Source organism: Aulonocara stuartgranti (assembly GCF_965226115.1).
Source record: "Aulonocara stuartgranti genome assembly, chromosome: 14".
In the NCBI taxonomy this organism is placed as follows: Eukaryota; Metazoa; Chordata; class Actinopteri; order Cichliformes; family Cichlidae; genus Aulonocara; species Aulonocara stuartgranti.
Genome location: NC_138950.1, coordinates 23,954,318 through 23,975,062, shown reverse-complemented (window position 1 = coordinate 23,975,062; position 20,745 = coordinate 23,954,318). Strand labels below are relative to the sequence as shown.

General features: G+C 40.3%; 1 long non-coding RNA gene across 1 annotated transcript; it reads right to left on the bottom strand.

The window, feature by feature from the left end:
* Window positions 1–612: 612 nt before the first annotated feature.
* On the bottom strand, window positions 613–20,420 carry LOC309688186. Its single transcript, XR_014270978.1, has 3 exons — window positions 20,334–20,420; window positions 13,930–14,058; window positions 613–872 (listed from the first exon to the last, which is right to left on the bottom strand). It is a non-coding gene; the product is annotated as an uncharacterized lncRNA (long non-coding RNA).
* Between the last annotated feature and the right edge of the window lie 325 nt (window positions 20,421–20,745).

Sequence of the window (20,745 nt, the reverse complement as noted above, 5' to 3'; positions counted from 1 at the left end):
GCCTATGTCTGTCTACCAGATGCCAAATACAGGCATTCACACCCCCACGCTCCAATGGGAAGCAAATTAGGACCAGACTAATGGTGCATGCAGGAACAAGAGGTAGTTTTATTTCTTTATTTATCATAGTAAATCCAGTAGCCATGATGAGAAGGAAAGAAGCTACAAATAGCAGAAGAGTACCACTCAGTTTCTTGGTTTTTTTGTTTGTTTGTTTTTTTAAACACAAGAGTCAGTCTGAGCTCCAGGCTGCAACAACAGTGACAGTCACACATGAAGAGATTTAAATATCACAGTCTTCAAACATGGGAAAGCCAGACTGTCCCACAAACAAATGCCCACAATTAGGAGAGAGGAAATGTTGGCTGGGGATGTAAGGTGCTCTTGAGTGCTTAAGGCTAGGCGAGTGGAGACAGGCACGGTGGGATAAATGAACTGAAAAGGGATGTAGGACCAGGAGATGGGTGGGATAAGGGGATACCAACACTGATTTATTCAGAAGCTCATTAGTGGAGACAGGCCAGGGCACCGGGGAACAGGGAGTTCACCCTCATTGGGGCTCATTACACACTGGCAAGAAACTGACCCAGCTGGGGCCAAAGTAGCACTCATCAGGGTAACACTGACTACCTTTACTCAGACAGAACCAGACTTGGCTCCAGTCTATGCGGTCTGTGGGAATGTTCATCTGTCTTCCTCTCTCTGTCGCATTCCCTCTTGTCTTCACTCACACACACTCCACTGGCTTTGCTTTCTCTCGGTCTTTGTCCTGTGAGTTGACTGGCATTCAGTCACGATCATCACGGGTAAACATCACACGGGATGAACTTAAATACCCGCGGCGGGGATGGCATAGCTGCTGGCATGGGGTGCTACATGTGAAAGAAAAGCAGACTGTGAATAAAGTAAACCACGGAAGAGACTAATGTATCAGCCTGAAGGGAGAAGCATTTTTTAAGCGGTGTTGTGGTTGTTGTTGTTGGCAGAAATATAACTGCAGTTCAGGAAACTGGTTGAGAGACAGCCCATGGGCCTCTTGTCCTGGAATTCATGTGTGAATGATCACCGCATCCATAGTGACACACTGTGTACCTGAACAATAGCATTGGCTGGGTAGCTAAAAGAGAGCCAATTAGGATGGGGTTGGGGTATCTAGCTGATGGGAGGCGAGCCAATTAAGCTGACAGAGCTGAGAGCGCTGTGTATGGAGAAAAACTGGCAGGGCATGCGAGCCTCAGGAGTCACACAGAACCAATAGGGGGCTTGCGCTTACTTTAGCCCGCTCACAAACCCTGCTGGGGTGTGAGATACGTCACACAGCTCAAAGAAAAAGGACCTCTTCAGAGTTGGGAGTAACAAATTATAATAGTCATGGTAAAGTTGTGGGTGCTAATAAATTGCACTCACATTTGTCAGGTGTCCTTCAGATTGATTTAAAATCAGCCATGAGGTATTAACTAGTTGGATATTCAGTCCTGTTGAAGAAAAGCACCTTGTCTCTTTCCTCTCATCTCACTGTTGAGAGTTCTGTGACATATTTCTGGAGATATCTCATCATCAGATCTATTATTCATCATTCTTTTTCATTTCTAATGACATGAAAAGACTCCAGAGATACAGAAAAATGCTCATTACACCATCCTAAGTAAAAATAAATACATCATACCATAAATAGATAGCGTTGAAGTGACAAATGAAGTAGGTGTGGAGTGCGGGTGAAGCTGAGTATACAGTAGGAGATGGGAGTGACTACAGGTGAGAGGTGAAGCTGTTGTGATAAATGTGATAAAGAAAGGAATGCACACTTTAGAAAGGCAAGAAGAAAGAGATAGGTGCTGCCCAAGAAAGAATCACCAGGCGTTCAGGCACTGGTCATAAAACATGAAGGTGGAATTAAAAAGGCACAGCGTTGGAGCTTACGGCTCAATTTCTGCCATGCATCCTTTAATTAATTAAAAAACCTGAAAGCAGAATCGGGGGATTAACAATGATGCACACATACTTGGCCATGCTTTTCTTCTTTTTCACATCTAAGCTTCCCGTGGATCTAATCCTTGAAGTCAGCATTCACAGAGCAGTCTAAATTAACTGTACGACTCATGAATGATATATAATTCTTGTCAACAGGAAATGTTTAATCAACTCCCAACTTACTTCTTATTCACATGGTTTTAAGCTTTACCCAATTTCCAACGTTCATATCGGGGGCGCAATTTCAATTTTGCGAAGGACATATGCAAAAAAAATCTATAAGATGAATTGAGTAAGCCAGACTTGCAAGTTTTAGCTCAGGGTCAGTCAAATTGCTGACTGGTATCTGAAATTAATGAAAAGTAATTTGTAGGGTTTGACACATTTCGTGTCAGTGTTTCAAAGGAGAATGAGAGTGGGAAAATAAAACTGACTGATTCCTTCTTGCGTAAGTCTGTGAAGTGAAAATGAAGGGTAAATGTTTTTTTGTTTTTTTACATATATATATTTCCCTTTTGGCTGTAATGACCAACTGGCATTTGGTTAATGCCAGTTGGTCACTAGCTATACATCTACTCTGCTAACTTTCTACCATTACAATAACACTGATGCCTATAATGAGACAAAGCTCAAGCCTAAGTAGAAGGTTAACCCCAGTGGAATACGTTCATCATGAAAATGTTATAGAGTTTCTACTTTTTCTCAAGGAGATAATAGCTTCATAGCACAGTCCAGCTTACAGCATGAAAAGGGTATGAATGCTACCTGGAATGGATCCATTATTTACTCACATTTAACTGTGAACACAGTGAACAAAGCACAGAATTAAAAGAAAAAAAAAAAACTTAAGAACTCTTAGCCTAAGTATGGTGACATTGTTTTCTTGCAAAAGCCACAACATGTCACAACACCAGCCCACTCACCCCACTGAAACTGAGGGTGTCGAGGCATAGAAGGTGGATTTCTATGTCCTTGACAAATTTACTGACGTGTCAAAGCGCCTCCATTATCAGTATACCAAACATAGTTAGTAGCCTCATTGACAGAGAATTTGAACTGTTACTTTTTCTGTGCTCTCAGTGAAGTGTGAGAAATTTGTGAAACTTGAAGTACTGTCAGTGTTGTTTAGGTATGGCAGCTGTATAGTGTATAAAAGAGCTTCTTTTTTTTTTTTTTTACTTAATTGCAAAAGGAATATTGGTTACAAAATAAGTAGGGCGGGATTGTTAATTAATGAGCTAAGTTAATTCTTGTTCATTAATTACCTGTGATTAAGCATGTTTTGAGAAGGTGTCTGTTTTTTGTAATGAGTTCAATTTCACTAGAAACACCGAAACCTTATTACTCCCAGACATGCTGAATGAATAAATCGTTTAGACAGAACCTGTCTGACGAAGTGAAGTTGGTTAAATGAACTGAAAAAGATTATGCCATGATCTAAAGGAACAGCTGAAAAACAAAGTCATCGACATCTGTCAGTCTGGAAAGCCATTTCTAAGTCTTTGAGACTAAACCATTCCACCAATGCAGAAAGCCAGGAACAGTACATTACTCTAAGAACACACTGATGACTCATCTACTAGAACAGAAAAGAATCCAGAACAACATCGACATCAGAACTAAAGGGCTTACTTTCTTCAGTTACGGTCAGAGATCATGACTCAAAAATATAAAAAAATAAGAAACTGGGCAAAAATGGCATCCATGGAAAAGCTCCAAAGAGAAAATGACCACTGACCAAAAAGAAAACAAAGGCTTGTCTCACATTTGCCAAAAAAACATTTTGATGATCCCCAAGACCTTTGGGAAAAGATTTCTTGCACTCATGAGCCAAAAGTTGAACTTTCTTGTTACAGTCACATAAAACTAGGACAGCATTTCATGAAGAAATACCACCATAGGAACAGTCCAACATAGTGGTGTTAGTGTGTAGGGTCTGGAGCTGCTTTGTTGCTTCAAGACCCAGAACACTTGCCATAGTTGATGGAACCAACTATGTTCTCTACCTGAAGATCCTAAAGGGGAATGTCTGGCCATCAGTTTGCGCTCTTTAACTTCTTCAGGTTTTTCAAAAAACAGCTGGAAACAAAGTCACTGACATCTGTGACTGTGAAGTCCAACTGCCTTCATTTTCAAGCTCTCAAGACTACCATGACCTGGATGAGAACCTACATGGTCCATTGAGATGCTTTGGCATGGCCTTAAACAGTCGTTCATGCATCAAAACCCCTCCAATTTAGTTGAATTAAAGCAATTCTGCAAAGAAGAGTGGGCCAAAATTCCTCCACAGCAGGTGAAACACTGCCAATTATTGCAAACACTTGATTGCACTTCTTGCTGTCAAGGGTGGCAGTTATTAGGTTTGGGGGAAATTACCTTTTTACAAAGGGCCAGGTAGGTTTTGTTTTTTCCCCCCGAATAAATGAAATCATCATTTAAAACGTGTATTTTGTATTAAATTTGATTTTCTTTGTCTAATATTAAAATGTTTGATAATCTGGAACATTTAGGTGTAATAAATATGTAAAGAAACAAAACCCTAAGAAATCAGAAAGAGAGTGAATACTTTCCAAATATTAATGAGACATTTTACTGCCCAGGACACCCAATTTTGATTTGGGGTTCAAATTTGGCAGTTCTGGCCACATGCAAACATAACTTCTTTTTCTTTTTTTTGTCATACCCATTTAGCCAGACATCTTGTGTAAAGCATGAATTATTTTTATTTTGCTACCAGTATTTGTACCCCAACAGCTTAGAGCAAATCAGGCTCCCAAGCTGCCAACTGTTGTATCCAACATAGAGCCTGAGCTGTCACCCACAATCACATGAGCCACAGGATATGTGCCAAGGAGAGATTGTGAGACAATGAACTGAAAGCTGTATAATCTAGTCAGTTTTTCATGCCAAAGCATCATACTTGTGTTTTACATTTCAAACAAAAATAACAATCAATTTTTCTATATGGCAAATAAAATCAAATCCTTTAAACAAACTGGAGGTATGTTGTTGTGAAAGTGGAGCAGTCGTGGACGACCTGAAAGGTACAAAGTGTCACATAAACAATCAAAGTCCTTTCTGGTTTTGTCAGAAAATGGAAAAAGTTTTGAGCCCCCGAGTGCTGCTGGGCTCTCAGTCAAAGCAAAATGGTAAAATTTATCTCATCTTTTTCAGAACCTGTATTTTCAGCCAGTTTGCTGCAGCATTTCTTTTTTTTTTCTCATGAATGTAATTTTTGCACTCATGGCTCTTAGAACCTTGTGAAAATGGTCTGTAGATGACATAGAAACACGGTTGACTATCATTCATGACTTGGCTTTAAATTCCTGACACTTAAAATTACCAATCTGAACTGATGGGTGTGACTTCAGCAATAGCATAGCATTATAATATTAAGTAGATGTAATCTTCATTATGTGATAATGGATCTACTTTAGGCTACAGTCACACTAAGGAAAGCAGTGGAGTCTGCCGCATGACCAAAATTACTGCGACCATGTGCAATCAACTTGCGATCTTGCCTCTGAAGCCTTTGAAGACTGGAATCAGATTTCAGATCACTCACGTTCTCATTGTGTGCTCATTGGCTCCGCTTTGACAGTCACCACCATCGCTAAACAGCATATCAAACACATTACATTAGTGCACATTAATTGCATGCTATGTGGTCAAATGTTGTGCATGTTGGACACTCTTTGTAGTGATAAGTGTTGGTGTTGTTACTTATAAAAGTGATGTATTACACAAATTATATAGAACACTTTTATTAAAAGTAATCAAATACATTACTTAATAACTTATTTGTTACATTACTTCTGACATTACTCGTGTTTCTCTGCACATTCACCTGAAACCCTTGTCTCTTAATTGCCAGTTAACAATATAAACCGCAGGCTACAGTCCCACATACAACACAAATCCCTAACCCTAACCCTTTCTCTTAGTATTGTGGTATGAACACAATCACAAAGCAAAGATGAAAATCAACCAAACAGACTTTAAAGCAACCACAACAGTGATGCTACTTTAGAAACACGAACAGGTAGAAACAGAGACTAAAGCCTGACTCTTCCTTTGTTTGTTACCTGTTGAAGCTCAGGTTGTGGCTGCTGGGCTGGGGACAGCAGCATTATCAACGCTTTGAGTTCTTTGCTAGCTTTACATTAGCATGTTGTCTGTGCATTTGCTGCAAAGAGTCAAAATTGTGTTAGCATCATAACGCAGTTCTTTCTGTTCTGGATACAGTTTTCACTTTACCATTGAGCTGTCATTCTTGTAGCTCAAGTGCAAGAAGAGCCAATAAGCGGAACTGATTGGAAAGCAGACTAACAACTCCAAAGAACTGAACTACTGAGAACCAGTCCTCCACAAGAACCAGTTTTTGATTCCCGACTTCCATCTTCAAACTGATTTGGTGCATAAAGATGGCAATAAAATGGCAATTCCATGGATTGCCATTTTATGTGTAGGCATACTATGTTGTTTTGACCGAACAGGGTCAAGTTGGCAATTACATACAATTAGTTCCCAATAACACAGCGTCAAGAGGCAAATCTATTGCTGTCTGTTACAAATCTGTTGCTATGTGCATTAGCAAAAGTGCACTGCTCTTGATATCAGATCAAATTGTCATCAAAGCATATATGTTAAACAAAATGTAAACACTGTAAACATGTTGTGTAAATTAACTGGCATATTAGTTAACTTCTGAACTTTGATTTATAACATTTTTCTATATTCACAGTGGTTTTCACTACTTAAGGTCTATACATTAACTGAGTTTTCAAGCTGCATGGAAAACAGCTACAGTAGAAAGATATTGTGACTGGGAATGCCAAACTCATTCATACATGTACAGGGAGTGCAGAATTATTAGGCAAAAGAGTATTTTGTCCACATCATCCTCTTCATGCATGTTGTCTTACTCCAAGCTGTATAGGCTCGAAAGCCTACTACCAATTAAGCATATTAGGTGATGTGCATCTCTGTAATGAGAAGGGGTGTGGTCTAATGACATCAACACCCTATATCAGGTGTGCATAATTATTAGGCAACGTGCTTTCCTTTGGCAAAATGGGTCAAAAGAAGGACTTGACAGGCTCAGAAAAGTCAAAAATAGTGAGCTATCTTGCAGAGGGATGCAGCAGTCTCAAAATTGCAAAGCTTCTGAAGCGTGATCATCGAACAATCAAGTGTTTCATTCAAAATAGTCAACAAGCTCAACTCCCAGTCCTACTGCCAGTTTCTGGAAGACACCTTCTTCAAGCAGTGGTACAGGAAGAAGTCTGCATCCTTCAAGAAAAACATGATTTTCATGCAGGACAATGCTCCATCACACGCGTCCAAGTACTCCACAGCGTGGCTGGCAAGACAGGGTATAAAAGAAGAAAAACTAATGACATGGCCTCCTTGTTCACCTGATCTGAACCCCATTGAGAACCTGTGGTCCATCATCAAATGTGAGATTTACAAGGAGGGAAAACGGTACACCTCTCTGAACAGTGTCTGGGAGGCTGTGGTTGCTGCTGCACGCAATGTTGATGGTGAACAGATCAAAACACTGACAGAATCCATGGATGGCAGGCTTTTGAATGTCCTTGCAAAGAAAGGTGGCTATATTGGTCGCTGATTTGTTTTTGTTTTGTTTTTGAATGTCAGAAATGTATATTTGTGAATGTGGAGATGTTATATTGGTTTCACTGGTAAAAATAAATAATTGAAATGGGTATATATTTGTTTTTTGTTAAGTTGCCTAATAATTATGCACAGTAATAGTCACCTGCACACACAGATATCCCCCTAAAATAGCTAAAACTAAAAACTACTTCCAAAAACATTCAGCTTTGATATTAATGAGTATTTTGGGTTCATTGAGAACATGGTTGTTGTTCAATTATAAAATTATTCCTCAAAAATACAACTTGCCTAATAATTCTGCACTCCCTGTATTCCTTTCCATTATCTAAAATCAGAACAGGTTGGTTTTTATGTATGAACTTGTACCCTGGTCACGTTTTTAAAAAAGTCCCGAAAGCAAGCATTTATATATATCACTTAAAACTTAAAACTAAAACTAAAATGTATGCTGGCACACTAATGGATTCACAAACAGACCTATGTATGTGTGTCCTGCAGTTTGAGTGTTTAAGTGAGTGTTGGAAAAACATTCAAAACAAGGTAAGGCAAAGTAAGGTGCCAACACTATCAACATTAACCCAAGACACCCACTTTCAGTCTCTCTTCCACTCTTTATTTGAAAAAAAAAGTTTTTTTTTGTGCATGCAAGACAAAATCCTAATATCAGGAAGATGGCGCCGAGTATGGCAGCCTTGTCGCGAGCTCCCCCAAGCAACAGCTTTTTTCTGTGTTTAATTTTACTTTTCCTTCATTTTTTTCGCGAGTAGCACATGTCTCCTTGTGTACGACCGACAAACCTTACTGGACATAAAAGACGGTCTTTCTTATAACTTTCCGGAGTTCAAGTTTTGCAACACGGACGCTCCGTTTGCAGACCCCCCATTCACCTCACCTGAGACGCCTTTGTTCTCTGGCCCTGGAGGCCGCAAACGCCGACGCAGAGGGAGAAGATCTGGCGTTCTGGTTCGACTGAGACGGCACACTAACAGACCACTGTTACCCAGTTTATTACTGGCTAATGTGCAGTCTCTGGAGAACAAGCTGTGCGAGCTTCGAGCACGGATCTCATTCCAGCGAGAGATGCGGGACTGCTGCGTGATCTGCCTCACAGAAACCTGGCTATCGGACAAGGTACCGGACTCCGCAATACAACTACCGGGGTTCTCCGTGCATCGCGCGGACAGGTCACAGGATCTTACTGGGAAAAGCAGAGGCGGTGGTGTGTGTTTCATGATCAACAACAGCTGGTGTGATTATGCGAACGTGCACCCGGTCAAATCCTTCTGCTCACCGGACCTGGAGTACCTGATGATTAAGTGCCGGCCATTCTGGCTACCGAGGGAATTTACAGCAGTGATTATTACGGCTGTTTACATTCCCCCACAAGCCGACACTGACCGAGCACTCAGGGAACTGTACAGCGCGATCAGCAGCGAGGAAACCGCACACCCAGAGGCAGCGTTTATCACAGCCGGAGACTTTAATAAGGGAAACCTGAAGAAAGTCTCACCCAAACTCCACCAACACATCCATTTTAACACTCGTGGAGATCGGCTACTCGACCACTGCTACACCTCTTTCCGGGATGCGTACAAAGCCCTCCCCCGCGCCCCATTCGGCCAATCAGATCACCGCTCCATCCTGCTCCTGCCCGCCTACAGGCAGAAGCTGAAACAGGAAGCTCCAACCCGGAGGGCGGTGCACTGTTGGACGGACCAATCGGAGTCTGCGCTGCGGGACTGTTTTGATCACGCGGACTGGGAAATGTTTCACGTGGCTGCTAGGGACATTGATGAATACACAGACTCAGTCTGCGGATTTATCAGGAAATGCGTGGAAGATGTCGTCCCATCCAGAACAGTTAAATCCTTCCCAAATCAAAAACCCTGGATTAACGGAGATGTTCGCGCGGCACGGAGCACCGCCTTTGCCTCCGCGAACACATCGGACTACAAACACACACACATTACCAACTCCGGAAGACGATCAAAGCAGCCAAACGTGAGTACAGGGACAGGGTGGAGCAACAGTTTGACAACCCTCGGAGTATGTGGCAGGGACTAAACACGATCACAGACTTTAGAGGGAAAACCAGCACACCGCAGACCACGGCCTCTCTGTGTGAGGATCTAAACGTATTTTACGCTAGATTCGACACAGCGAACACCATGAGACCGGACAGTGTGCGCACCGCGGATGACGTCAGTGCGCACACTGTGTCTGAGGAGGATGTGCGGAGGTGCTTCAGGAAGGTGAACGCACGCAAAGCTACTGGTCCGGACGGGATTCCCGGCCGCGTCCTCAAGTCATGCGCGGCTCAGCTGGCTGGAGTGTTCACGCACATCTTCAACCTTTCCCTCTCTCTGTCTGTAGTCCCAGCCTGCTTCAAAATGGCCACCATCGTCCCTGTACCCAAATCCTCCACCATCTCCTCATTGAACGACTGGCGACCTGTAGCCCTGACCCCCATCGTAAGCAAATGCTTCGAGAAGCTGGTCAGGGACTTCATCTGCTCTGCACTACCTGACTCACTGGACCCTCTACAGTTCGCATACCGCCACAACAGGTCCACTGATGATGCCATAGCCCTGACACTACATACTGCCCTGTCACACCTGGAGAAGAGAGACACGTATGTGAGAATGCTGTTTGTAGATTACAGCTCAGCATTCAATACCATCGTTCCCTCGAAGCTGGACAGGAAACTGCAGGATCTAGGACTGAGCAGCTCCCTCTGCAGCTGGATCCTTAGCTTCCTGTCTGACAGACGCCAGGTGGTCAGACTGGGCAGCATCACCTCATCCCCCGTCACACTGAACACTGGTGCTCCACAGGGGTGTGTACTGAGCCCTCTCCTGTACTCACTCTACACCTACGACTGCACGGCCACTAACAACTCCAACATCATTGTGAAGTTTGCGGACGACACTACAGTGGTGGGTCTTATCACCAACAGTGATGAGACAGCTTACAGGGAGGAGGTCAGCGCCCTGACCCACTGGTGTCAAGACAACCATCTCACCCTCAACGTCGCAAAGACAAAGGAGTTGATAGTGGACTTCCGGAGGTGCAGAGAAGTACACACCCCCATCACCATCAACGGCGCTGCTGTGGAGAGAGTGAGCAGCTTCCGGTTCCTTGGTGTACAGCTGGCTGAGGATCTTACGTGGTCAGTACACACAAACAAAACAGTGAAGAAGGCGCAGCAGCGCCTCTTCTTTCTCAGGAGACTGAAAGGATTCGGCATGAGCCCCCGCATCCTCAGGACCTTCTATCACTGTGCCATTGAGAGCATCCTCACTGGATGCATCACCACCTGGTATGGCAACAGCACCACCTACAACTGCAAAGCTCTCCAGCAAGTAGTGCGGTGCTCTGAACGGATAATTGGAGGTGAGCTTCCCTCCCTCCAAGACATCTACAGGAAGCGGTGCCTGAGGAAAGCGGGGAGGATCATCAAGGACTCCAGTCACCCCAGCCATAAACTGTTCAGACTGCTTCCATCAGGAAGGAGGTTCTGCAGCATCCGGTCCCGTACCAGCAGACTGAGAGACAGCTTCTTCCACCAGGCCATCAGACTGCTGAACACTTCATAGACACCTCAGCTTCACTACTGGAACTTTAACATTATGCACTCCATACTGTACAGTAACGCCACTGTTTTGCACATGTCTCACTCTGTATATTTTATTTTATATATTTTATTTATTGTTTACTCTATTTAATTTGTAAAATATGTGTACACACACACACACACACACACACACACACACACACACACACACACGTAGAAAAATATTTAGTATACACATCCAGAAATGCATATACTATTATATATTGTACATATATTTATTAGTTTCAGATGTAGCCATTTTGTATTTTGCTTGTTTACATTATTGTATTTTGCACAACTCTGTTGCTTGTGAAGCTCGCACACAAGAATTTCACTCACATGTGCTGTACCAATGTACCTGCACATGTGATGTGACAATAAAAGTGATTTGATTTGATTTGATTTATCCACATTCCATTATAGTTCCTTGATCAATCTTTGGGTCTTTGTTACAGGTGCAGCAGTCAAAGTAGAGAACTGTCTCTCCCAGGCCAATTCTGCATTTCCAAGTTAGCTAAGGCATGCAGGGTTGTCATTAGGTTCGGGGTCTGCCCTAGGGCCCCCCTTCCACACCTCATTTAGGAGGCACCAGTCATCCTAGTCAGATCCCTAAACAAACTAAGCTGGCTATTTTCAATTTGGAGGAGAAGCTGCCATGCTCTGACTTTCTCCAGAATAGCCAAACTCTACACCCTATCTCTGAGAGAGAGCCCAGAAGGGTGTCTGCCATTTATCTGTGATCTCATTCTTTTGGTCACTACCCAGAGTTCATGACCATAGGTGAATGTAGAAATTGTTTTATTTTTATATCAAAGGAATCTTTTAAATTGCACTTGGTCTCTCCCTTCACCTGGGACCAATTTGCCCCGGGGATACCACCAGTGGCAAACCTAGCCCCTGGAGGAGGTGGTGATTCACGGAGGGGACAGAGTTTGTGACCTATCAGATGCACAAGACTGACAGGTAATGATATAATCTGAGTTTTGAATAAAAAACCCAAACAGAACAATCTCTCAAGGCTTTTGTCGAGGATTCAGCTGTTTGCAGAATATTTCTTCTGGTTTACTCAAACTTGCAGCATCAGGGAGCAAAAACATCCATCCACAAGTGAGTTTGTTGCATGTATTTACACACATATCGCAACAGTACTGACTACACTCGTAAAAGATTATAGAGGTGCTGAGACAGAATCAGTGAAGATATAACAACAAATTACACCATGCACATCACTATGCTGACACAGAGTCACAGTTTATCAACTAGAGTTTAATAACTGTCTGACTGGTTGGTGTATTCCTGTAACTACATTTAGGTCCACTTTCAACAAAAGGAACTTAGATTATGTCACTTACTTTAAAGAATCAGTTAAATCTACTGAAAACAGCTTTTTGAATCACTTGCATCATTTACATCGTTTAGTGGAAAGTAAAGTGAGAACAAGGGAAAAGTTGTAGTTTTGTGGTTTTAAAGATTTACTTCATCATTTTTATTTTTCAATCTTTTCTTGGATGCCAGTGGATCCCCAATGCGACCTGTTTATTTATTTATTCTTATTAAAAAGGCGCTGACAAGGACTAGATCAACATTAAAACATTAAAGATAAAAAAGCCAAAGGTTGTGACATTGAAAGATTCATTTTTGACCTTATTTTAAGAAATTTCCCCCCAAACACTGTGAACCTATATTTACAAGCAAGCAATCTGGTGACTCAATCTATACATTTTAAACATTTCCCTTAATTGAATCACAGATAAACAAGATTAAACTGAAAGCTAATAAAACATGATTCAGTCATCGCATTTTCTCGGATTCATCGTCAAGTCGATTTGGCATCTGTACTTTGAGTGGTAATTTCTGTCTCACATCCATCACCGGCTCATCCCAATCCTAGGGAACCATCAAGGGAGTGTTTTAATTCACTGGTCTAATTAAAAGATAATGGTCAGCATTCACAGATGTCAATGAAGTTCATGTGCACACCTTAATCACAAGATAACTACTCTGATGTAGTGGAAGACAGTGAAAAAGCTACTTCTTGTTCGTTCTCTGCTTGCTGCCCAATAAGGAGCGAACAATGATGAACAGTGAAAGCTTCATGTTAACGAAAAAAACACTGACTACTCTTTATCCATTAGGATAGATTTTATCCATTAGGATAAAGATGTTTTGTTTGTTTGTTTTTTTAATAGAGAGAATAGGACTGTGCGCTATACTGTTAAGTACATACTAGTACAGTTTTGTATTTTTTCCATATTTCTTCAGTATTTTTTCATGTGTGATTGGACACATATTTTCCTCACTTGATCAGCTTCCAGATTTTCCAGCTTAAAAACAAAAACAACAATAACAAAAAAGATACAGACTGCCTTACATACCCATTAATTACACAAATATTCATGTAACATGAATTATGCACTAGGAATTAACAGTGTCTTTTCCTTTTCTTCATATGTTTTTTTTTGTTTCTCACTGGCCAACACTTCGACTGTAAATTGTGCAAGACTCTTTTGATGTCCAAGTGAGGTGACCATTAGCCTAAGGCTTTCTTTCATTCACTGAGAAATTTGTATTGTGTTGCATGAACTTTGCAGAAAAAAAGTAGAAAATTGCTTGAAAATGTCACCTATTGCACAACACTGTGTCTTGGACTGAAAAGTTTGACAATGGCCATATGCTATTTCAGGCATGTCACAGACATCAGGCCTCACCTCCAGCAGCTTTTCAATAAGCAATCAGACCGTTTCTCCAGGCAACTGTTTTCCTCTTCTCTGTTTCTTTGATAGCTCTGTCAGTCATTCAAGCAGCGAGGGTAAGATGATTTTCCACATGCTTTTCCCCTGTGGGTCAAATGCAAGGGTCATTCAAAAGTCCAGAAATGGAAAATGTAGCACATCATTATTTTTTTTCTAGCAGGACCCAAATGAACTTAAATTATTTTGAGTCAACCACTGTCACAAACTAATAAAAGCTAGGCTATATAACATAAGTAGAAAGCTAACAACAAGAATAATATTGATAAAATCCACAAATAATTCACTGGCAATGAGTTTTAAAAGGTTTTAATTTACTGCCATATTTCACTTATCCATCATTCAATCTGATAATAGTACACTGTATTATATTTTTTAACCATTTTTCCAATGCTACTACTACTATTGATAATAATAACGAGCATATATTATATGATACAAATAGAAAATAAAGTACATATTGAAGACTCTCCCTTTGAAACTTGCTTCTAATTTACATTTTTTTTTATATGTTACACCAAATATTTAAAAAGAATGGAAGAAAAGGCAAAAATTCCTCAAGTTTAAAGGCACAACAAAGTAACCATGTTTATTAAGTATGAAGCAGTGATGCACTGTCATGGCAAGCAATGCAAACAGTGCTTGTCCACAGAAATCTAAAAATAGGTATTCAATTTAAGTGAAGCTTCAGCTTTCTCTGTCCACTCCAAGATACATAATTGCGATGCAGATTCTCTGAGGTTGTTCCTCATAAAATATAAAATGTGTCTTGTAAAAGAAGTTAAAGCATCTCCTTTCATCTCAAGCAGCATTTTGCTGTAAAGCTTTTGGCTCACTTTCATCCATTCTTTAAATTATTACCACGCTGTGGCTGCAGTAGGCTATTGTTTCTGGAAGAAGTCCAGAGACAATAGCCAGCTGCTTGCCTCCAATTCCACTGAAATCTGTAGCATTTGTCAAGCCTCATGAACATGACTTTTTCACTTGATTTCTTTTCTGTAATATTGTGGGGTCTTTACACTAAAAGACTCATGTTGTATAAATATATCTGCTACCTATAATATTGGGAGCGGCAGAGAATATGTTTTGACTTTTAAAATATTGATCAATATAACACCGATGGAGTGTTATTTTTTCAGAAAACTGTATTTTCTCAATTTGTCAATGATATAGTTTCACATGTTCTAAGGTTTTTTTTATAGCAGGCTATTGCTAATTTTACTTTTAAATTTTCTCCAGCATTCATCATTGTCAACGAATGCTAATTACTTTGATGACAAGTGAAAATGACCATGCAGAGTGGAACAAGATGCAAGACAGCCATCACAAAATCACAAAACCCGTAAGTTGTAATCTGATCCAATTTCTTGTTGTCAGGTTGTCATTGTATCTGCTTGTCATTCTGTAAAAGTCATAGCATGGAACCATTTTGAAAAGTTGCATTATGATGTAATCCTTAGAGCTGGCGATCAGAAGACCTCAGTGGTCACTCCCTCTGAAATTAGCTGCTGGAGTGAATCACAGACTCATTAATGAAGAGTGTTATCACATTCTTGCAGATCAAGATTAATGAGTTGTAATAATGATGCATACCAGTAAAGTGACATTCACTTCAAGGATATTTAATGAAGCTTCATCCTTCTCTGTCCACTGCGAAATACATAATTGGGATGCAGATTGTCTGGGATTGTTCCTCATAAAATATAAGATGTGTCTTGTAAAAGAAATCATATAAGCTAATAACAGTACGCTAGCACTAAATATTAATGTGATTTGCATTAATCTCCACTGCATTACCGAGTTGATGATAAAGGGGTTTGTATCAGAGAAAACGATCACCCACTAAAATCAAAGGCCTTTATGTATTGTTAATGTGATATTGGACTGAAATATTATTATGCTCTTATCATATATCAGCTCCCCCAAATGTAGCAGAAATACAATATATACTGGTGTTACTCAAAGTAAAAAATGTTGGGACTTACAATACATGACAGCTGGTTCTGTCATGCACGGGGTCCAATCTTTCCATGCTAATTAGCATATCACACAGGCTACTTATCTGAGCACACACACCCATATATATATATATATATATACACACACACATGGGTCAATCACTGAATTCCAGTTTGGTACTGTGAAAGGATATCAGTGCAACAGGTCAGTCAAGAAAAGAACAGACATTAGAAATCTACTGAAACCAATAATGACAAAAGAGCAGAGCTCGTAAAACAAAAGAGAATGAGGCAGATGACCAAGAGTCACTTTAACAGACCTTTAGAAGTCCTCTGCAGAAACTGGAGGATCTTCCAGAAAGACAACTGTCAATTAGCTCTCTATGTCACCCAAAGAGAGGCCTCTGGAGTAAAAGCCATGATCGTCTGGTTTAAATGCAAAGGAGTACAGAGCATGGAAAAAAAACTCTCTCGTCTAATAAGACCAGGAAAAAAATCTTTGAATGCTTTCCTACCCCTACATCTGAGAGTGATGCTATAAAAGAACAAACAAACAAGCAAAAAAACTTCCATTTGTTACTTCTAGTTGTGGATATCATCCAGATTGTGCTAATAGCTTCCAAAAAAAATCCCTTCAGATGATCGTAAAATGTCCAGCAAGAGAGTTAACAGAGACTAGAAAAAGAGATCACATTTCTTACCGATTAGATTCTGCACAGAGTGACAGGGCATTTTTTTTTATCCCTAACCTTCTGGAAATGCTTGCTCTTAGGATCCTACAGTGTAAAGCACAATGAGATACATGTCCTTTGTGAACTGACATCATTTGAATGAAACTGAACCAAACTGAACTCCAACCACTATTTCCTGCCAACTCAAAGCATTTTTTCATCACCTGGATCATCCTTACACTCAAGTGTGCAGTGCTTTGGGAGGATGAATGCAGAACAAATTCAGAAAGGTCTCTAAAGAAAACCAAGAAAGGCTACAGTCAAACTGCACAAAACAACCAAGAGGCCTAAAGGAGGAAGTTTATAGATGCTTCCTATCCAATTTAACAGAGCTTGAGAGGATCAGCAGGAAGGAATGACATACACTACCCATAGTCAGATGTAAGAAGTTCAATTCAGTTCAATTTTTTTAATATAGTGCCAAATCACAACAGCAGTTGCCTTAAGCCATTTTATTTTGTAAGGTAAAAACCTTACAGTAATACAAAGAAAACAGAGAAAACCCCAACACTCATATGACCCCCAAGGAGTAAGCACTTTGGTGACAGTGGGAAGGAAAAACTCCCTTTTAACAGAAAGAAGACACCTCCAGCAGAAGCAGGCTCAGGTCATCTGCCATGACCGCTTGGGGGAAGTTTGTGTAGATATACCTAAAAGGCTTCAAATACGTGAATGTTTCCAAAGAGGCTCTATGAGCTCTGCATTGAATGGGGGGAGGGGGGGGATCTATGTGTAAATGGACTATATTAATAATAAACTAATAAACTATTTTCAGCAAGAAAAAAGCATTTTTACAAATCATATTTGTACCAGTAGCACTCTTCAAGTAATGTGTTTCCAGCACTGACTGTGTTGTATTATTTGAAAATGAATTTGAATCCTTTCATGTAATTCTTTCATTTGGTTGACTGAACACTACATACTGCAGATTACACTGCACAACTCTAAAGTTGATTTCTCAGTTAACATTTGGTTTTATTTTATTTTATTTTTTTATTTATTATTTGTTTTTTAAATATAAAAAAAATATTAACTTTTCTATATCTTTTTTTTTTCAATTTTGATTTGATTGTTTTTTTGTTGTTGAGTCTACTATGTTATTTTGGCAACCTCTTGCATATTTGTGTTCTTTCCTGCAGGTGTGGTCAGACTTGACTTTGAGTTTCTCCTTAGTAATAAGTAAAACCATCTGTCTGTCAACCAGAGGGCAATAGCCTCTGGCAGTTATGTCTTAAGCAGGGCCGGACTGGATTTTCTAATTATATCACAGCCTCACATTTGATAATCTTCCATCACTCCAAGGACCTACAAAACCAGTTCCAGCTTTATTTTTGTATCAGGTAATGAGATATGATTATTATAACTTAGATTATGGTCTGAGGGAGTACCTGATTATACTGTAACTGGCTGTAGAGTGTCCCTTAAATCCTGAGGACAACTACAAAGTACTTCCATAAAAACTGACTGTTTATTGCTTTAAAGTAAGTTGCTTGCTCAGCCTGCATCAAAAGTAGGTAACCATAGCTACAGGGACATAAAAAACTGTTCACACCCTAATGCAGAACATTAACAAGCTAACATCTTGCAAAACTTGTGACTAAGTGACTTTATATTAGGGCTGCATGATTATAGACAAAATGGTAATTACTATTATTTTGTGTAATATTGAGATCATGATTCCTAAAATTTAGTGACAAAAAATATTTTATTCCAGTGTGATGTAAACAGTGCAATAGTTTCAGGCTTTCACACCTTGACATCTGTTCAGATCTTCAGAATGAAATCGGTCCTGCTTATTCACTTTAATCCAGTTTCTTAGAAGAAATCATCAAGGCACTGCATTAATTTTTACATTGTGCTAGTTCATCTTTATAAATTAGTCTCTGCAGAGAAGTAATCTAATGTCTCTCACTTCATTCATACCTGATGATGGATGTGAATAAAACGTGTCGCAAAGCTACAAATTGCAAGGGGAAAATCTATCTATTGTTCAGCATGTTGATGATTTTTCAGAAACATTTGTAACTCACTGTGTTTCTTGGACACATCTTTGGTCAAATAATATGTGATCTCTATGGTCATTTGATGGTCGCATTTCAGTGAGATACAAGACCAAACAAGCTGTACGGGTTCACTTTTATGGATGTTTAAGTTCATGTTGAAGGATTCAAGTTAGCAACTATTGCATTGTTTTTCTTGGCCTTCATGTATTAAATATACTGCAGTTTGTGGTGTGGTTTCAGCAGTGTTGGGTAAGTTACTTTAAATTAGTAACTTAGTCACATTACTAGTTACTTCTATCAAAAGTAACTCAGTTACTTCAAGTTACTCGTTACTTTCAAAGTAATTAGTTACTAGGGAAAGTAACTTTGGTTTTACTCAGAATTCTCTTGTTAACGTGTTGCTTCCGTAACTGGATACCCAGCAAGATTGCCAGTCTTCTAGCTTGCTTACTTGCCACAAGTGCACTGTGCCACCTACCAATAGAAAGGAAAAGATAATGTGCATATTTCCACGAGAGAAATTCCACGCCTGGACCGTCGTTGACCGCCACCATGATTCTAGCCTGCTTTTTACATCCAACACAAAAACTGCAGTCGTGGTGCTTTCGATTGTACTCAGAACTCGGAAATTCTGCCTTCTGAATAGGAAGATGTAGGTAACACCAGACTGCAGATGAGCTGCATACAGGGCTGGACTGGGACAAAAAATCGTCCCGGGCATTTTGACTAGAGACTGCCCACCATTATAGGAAAAATCATAAAGCCTTTGAATGAAAACAAACACTGTTGTGACAGTGATGTACACTGTCTTGATGGTATATATGTATCAATCTATCAATCGTTTGTTGTAAGACTCAGATAATTATTTTTTAAAAGCTAGACATTTGAAATGAGAATAAGAAAGAAAAGTATTTCTTTGTGCCCCCCTTTCCCTGTTAATGCCCTACCTGGCCCCCTGACAACACTTTGCTAGACCCGCCCCTGCACAGTTACCAGCTGTCAGCTCTGATGATTCAGTAAGGACATCTCCTGGTTTCATCCTCATGTTTCCCTCTCACCGGATAACCAAACCGACATAATGACCAGCAGCTTTTACAGCTGTGGCTCCAGCAAACATCAGCTGATAGTAGAAATTAATATTAAATAAATTCTAACAACAGCTGATCAAGCTTAAACGTGCTGCTGTTGTTTAACGCGACATCCGCTGGTTTCTGGCGCAAAGTGGGCGATAAACAAACAAGAGAGAAAAGCCGATCAGCTGATCATTGATCAGTTTAATGATTGAAGTAGAAACAGGAGAGGGAGGGTGAGAGAATGAGAAAAGAAGAGGCAGCTGTGCAGCAAAGACACAGAATAACTCCAGCTTTGTGTCTTTTTCATTGTAGCTGAAGTCCGGGACAAACTGTTCCTTTTCACCTCAATACCAAACGCGAAATATTTTCTCTGAATACAAGACGATTCCGTTTTTTAGGGAACGGTTGGAAACTCTACTAACTAACCTTATGAACAAAATAAAGTTCAACATCAGTAACATAGCACCCACCCAGCTGTATAGAAACTCCATCATGCTAGCTAGTACGCAGTACGAAAAAGTCAGCACAACGAAAATAAACTCCACCTAAACTTGGTTTATATCTGACCCAGATAGACTGCAGGTCATAACTTCTTACCTGAAGTTCAGTTCACCTGACACTCGGACCAGCGGCCACTTCGGGTCTCTCCTCTTGCCTCCCCTTTCCCTCATCCACCTGCTGGCCTCCACCACTTGCTAATGTTATTGAATCTATGGAAGCTGCGCGATAGCCACCACACGAAGTAACGAATAACGAGCCTATCTAAATCCCAGTAACGAGTAACGCGTTCCTGGTTTTGACATAAGAACTAGTTACCGTGCTCGTTACCACAATAATAACGTAGTTACTGTAACGCGTTACTTAATAACGTGTTAGTCCCAACACTGGGTTTCAGGCATTTGAACAGATTACTTGTGTTGATTTGAAGTGTAACTACAGCACTCTTTGCATATTATTTCTTTTTGGTTAACATCGTTTATGCTAAATTTGTGGTCATCTAGAGGAAACC